Raw genomic sequence first — 5,496 nt, forward strand, 5'->3', positions numbered from 1 at the left:
AAAAAAGAAATTACAATCATTTTTAGGATTAGTAAACCAAGTAAGAGAATATATTCCAAAATTAGCAGAAAACTTAAAACCATTACAGAAAAAAATTAAAAAAGGATGTAGAATATAACTATAATGAAGAAGATAAAAAACAAGTTTAGAAAATAAAATTACCAAAATTACAATTTCCAGATGAAAATAGAAAATTTATATATATAGTAGAAACAGATGCTAGTGAATGTAGTTATGGAGGAGTACTTAAATATAGATATGAAGGAGAAAAATTAGAACACCATTGTAGATACTACTCAGGTACGTTTAATGAAACAAAAATAAAATTGGAAATAAATAGAAAAGAATTATGCTCATTATATGAATGTTTATTAGTTTATTGTACGAACAGATAATACACATGTATGTTGGTGGTTAACAAAGAAAATACAAAATTCAGTTACAACAAAAGAGATTCGGAGACTAATCTTGAATATATTAAATTTTACATTTACAATTGAAGTAATTAGTACTAACAAAAATGTTATTGCAGACTACGTATCAAGACAAAGCTACACAGACTGATATAATAGAAGATGATGCTTTAGAAAAGATATTCAAAACCCTAACTACGCTTTCAATGAAAGTGGACGGTATGGGTAATGAAATAGAAAAGCTAAAGACTAATGAAGATAAAATGAAGTCTATAGCTACAAATCAGATAACTCAGCAGTGCGCAGAGCTATGTCGATTGGAAGACATTAAAATTCCATAGCTAGAAGGAGACGTTGGGGCACTCCTTAAAATCCATAACGTTTACCAATCTACTTTTGCAGGTACAAGAAAATGAGTTAGGAAACACACAAATATGAACGTAAACAAGCTATTTGATAAACCATATATTCCAAATACATTAAAAGATCCCATGTTTATACCCCCACAAATTACCACATACCGAGATAGTTTAAACCAAGACAAAAAGACCTATAACTACACAGCCCGAACATATATAGAAAATATCTACAATGTAAAAACCTTTTTAAATACTAACCCCAGAGCTATAAACATCCAAGAACCAGATACAAACTATATAACCCAAAGATTGACCGGATACAATAAGCTAATTGCTTTACCTAAAACCAACCCAAGTCTAGTTAAAACTTGTTATGAATATGGACTACTTAGTACTGTATATAACTCTGACAGAAATGAGATATCCACTATACCGGAAATATATGAAGCATTTAGCATTTTTAAAAGAATTACCAAAGGTACCCTATTTTTTATAATTATTTACACGGCACCAGCAGAGATATTATAAGATGAAGTTAAAAAACCCATACAAGTTGTAAAGATAGGAATGACACGAGATATGATTATACCACAAGATATTATTCCACAACCAGAAATACCTAGAATTGAGATACCAGAATTTTATGCAAATAAGAGGATTATCGGACTATCTACAATTTTGCAAGAGCTAGCAAACACATACCGCAACCAAAATCCTATATGGAGTTATTATTTAAGAAATCATGTACTAATATATTCAAATTCAAAGGAATTACGAGAAACAAATATGGAAACTATTAGGCAATGGATTCTGACGTTGCTCAAGCCAGAGACGGAACCTATTGCCAGAGCTATCAGAGAAAAATTTATTTCAAAAGAATTATTAACCAGATATTGCAAGACAATTGGACATAAATATCTAGATCGTAAATGTTCAAAATGTAATGGAGGAGATAATGATATCCCAGAAGTTCAGCTAGAATATAAGAAAAATCAACCAAGAAGATAAGAACTCCAGCTGGAAGATACAAGATAAGAAGCAATAATGGAGATATGGAAAAGCAGCAGATACGACAAAGAGAAGATAAAAACGGAGTAATAATAGAAGAAAAGCTATTAAATTGTGAAAACGACATGTAAACTTTCACAATTTGCTTTGCGTAAATTATTGGAATCTTTTGTATAGGTTTTTGACTATTATCAGTCTAGGAATTAATAACTTTGTCTTATTAGAAGACTTTTGTAAAGTAAAGTAGATTAGGTAGATAATTTTTTAAAAAACTTTTTAGAAACGTGTAAAAATAGGAATACTCTTGTAAAGTTTCAGTCTATAAATAAGATGAACCGAAGGCATTGCAAAGCAAGCCTTCATGAGTTGAAGCACAAATACTCTCTCTTGTCCACCACAAATATTTTGCTTAGTTATTAAAAAACAGGTATATTTCAATAGAAAAATTGGAAAAGGAGGAAAATCCCCAAGAACTATGCCATCCTAAAGGTGAAACCAATGAGGCAAGAAGCCGTAGTGGGGAGTAACCAGAGTAGAGGCGCTGTTTAAGGGAAAAGTATCCAGATTACCATGCTAATAGTGACCAAAGAACATGTTATTTAAGAATAATCTAGTATATAGTAATCTAAGATGACCATATTTTGTTATGTATATGATTGAAGGGAATATTTTGAAAATAGCAATTTTATGAAAATGAATAATTATTTATCTGATGTAATGGTAGATAAATTTAAAATACTTATTTTGTATGTGATTAAGGATATAGGAATAATAGATATAAGAAAAATCATATTAGAAAAAATATTCGGTAAAGATTATATAGCTTGAATAAATTACATACCATACATACCTAATTACTCTTATAAATACTTACATACACATCAACTATGATAAATCACATATATCTAGAATTTTGGAAAAAAGATATGAAAAATATACAATTAGTAGAAAAACAAATGAAAACAAATTTAGACAAATACATGGAAACTAACGACATAAAATATATAGAATTCCTTAATGAAAATATGCAAGAATTACTTAGACTAAAACAAACAACTAGAAAATATTATGAAAAAGCATTTAATAGAACTTAAATGACAGATGATATTAAAATACTTGTTTTATATACACTTAGAAATATAGAAATTATAGACATAAAGAAAATAATATGGAAAAAATTACAAGATTATGAAGAGGAAGAATTATTAAACAGTATAGAAAACTTACACATATATTATGAACATCAATATTACTTAGATTCAGATGGATACTATTCAGAATAAATAAATGTTAGAATATATAAAAAAATTTTAGAGAAAGGCAAAATTGGATATATGAAGAAGTTAATTACAGAAATCAACTTGAAATAGAAAAAAGACAACTAGAAGAAAAATTACTTAAAATGAAATTAACCTTAGAAAAAAAAGATACAGATAATGATTTATTTAATACATACGAAAAATTATTTAATACAGATGGAAAATTACCTATACATGAACAACAAATACTAGTTAATCAGATAAAGAACATAAACCTACGCATTGAATATAGCAAAGTTAGAATAAAATACTACACAGAAATTGCTAAAATTTTAATAGGATAAAATAATAAACTACACAAATTAATGAATACATCTTACAAAAAGAATAAATCATTAAAAGAAATCGAAACCCAACTATACAATTTATACCAAGAATACAAAAGATTACATAGTACTAACGAAGATCCTAGAACACTAGATGATTTAATTACGATAATATCTAATTTAGAATAAGAATTAATAAAACATCTTAAGTCAAGAAGATAAAAATGAAAAATATTTCAACCGATAATATTCACAAAATACATTATATAAAAATAAATACTTATTACACAATAACTATTAAGACAACTCTAAATTATTACAATAGTATTTTTTTTATTTTTCCTCTTACACTTATGTCCTCTCTAAAATTCCCTACTTATTAAGTAAAAGATAAAAGAAAAATGAAAAAAAGTCTTCCATCTACCATACTTTTTTATTTTAATTCTTCCCCCAAAGCTTTCGTATTTATCTGGATTACATATCAATTTGTATAAATTTCATGGAAATTGTTTTTTTAATAAGGAATTTAGATATGTAGGCAGTCTTTGTTAGTGGGGGGTTTTGAGCTACAGGTGACAAAAAAGTTTTAAAATGAGGTGTAGGTGACACAAATTTTAATAGTTGAGTGGAGGTGACAATTACTTAATTATGGATTAAGAAAGTTTGAAAATTTTTAAAATAACCCACGAGTTTTTAAATTTACACTTTTATCCAAATGTTAGTTAATATAATGGGAAACGAAGGAAAAAAATGATTTCTCTCTCTCGTCATCCGCTGTTATTTTCTCTCTCTTTGTAATATTTGTAGTTCATTGTTGCTGCTAATTTATTCATCATCTTTTCATTCATTATCATCATCTTATACTTCATTATCATCTTCATATTCTTTTTATTGACCATTGTTGTTGTTGTTGTTACCGCAATTGCTGCTCTTTGACTAATTTTTTGTGTCAAATTTTATTTCGAACATCAATTTCAACTTTGGCATTTACTCGAGAGGAGACTTGGTAAGTCAAATTATGCCTTTTAGCTGAATTTGTCATTTGGGTAACTGCTAGTGCGCTATTTTTTCAACAATAGCTCGCACACAAACATGAATGCAACATAAGAGCAATCTGTTTAAATAGTTCCAGCATATGTGGCACCCGATAAATGTTCTGTTGCAAAAGTTGACTCATGTTTGATTCATGTTTATGGTTCTAGGTGCCCGTAATATAAATCAAATAGATGGGTATTCTGTTGCAACATATTAATAGTTTGTTGCACTAGATTAGTAATCTGTTTCAACAGATAAATAATCTGTTACATCAGATTAGTAATCTGTTCCAACAGATAAGTAATATGTTGCAACATAATATATATCTGTTGCAAAATAATATTTATCTGTTGCAACAGATAATTATTCTGTTGCAACAGATGAATAATCTATTTCAAACAACAAAATGCAGTTTCTGTCACAAACCCAACAGATAACTCAACTCATATATTGATCTCTTGCTATTGATACTGGATTCAAATTATTCCTTAATTGTAGACATGTCATTCGTTGAGAAAAAGAAATAGACAATATGTAAATTAAATTAGAATTAAAACGTCAAGTGCATCAAACATAAATCTTTTATTAAATAAAAAAAATACATAGGTAAAAGAAAAAAAAAAGCTTAATTATTATTATCATCATTACCATCATTATTATTTGTATGGCCAGCTGGCCAATCTTCAACCGGCAGCAGCAGCGCCCTCCTCAGTCTGCGGATCTCCCGCAGCATCCTCTCTCTGACAACGGCCAACTCACACTGCAATCATGAACCTCCTTCTCCAGTTCCCGCATGGCATCTTGTAAAATAGCGACATCCCAAACTGGATCATCTATATCTAGAAAATGCATAAGTTGACAAAACACACACGTAAAAATAAAAGTAAAAAAAAAGAAAGATTTCGAATGTAATACAACGTATAGTTACATAAAAATGAAGAAAAAACTTACCAGAGACAGGAAAAAGCTATCAAGTCCTTGAATAGAAAGTAGTTGAAGGTGTAACAAGAGCAAGGAATAAATAGAGTGTAGTAGAATGAACGATTGATTAAGCAGGGACCTATTTATAGAGGATTGAACTTGAATGTGTTAGGAA

Source organism: Capsicum annuum, chromosome 1 (genome assembly GCF_002878395.1).
Source record: "Capsicum annuum cultivar UCD-10X-F1 chromosome 1, UCD10Xv1.1, whole genome shotgun sequence".
Lineage (NCBI taxonomy): Eukaryota > Viridiplantae > Streptophyta > Magnoliopsida > Solanales > Solanaceae > Capsicum > Capsicum annuum.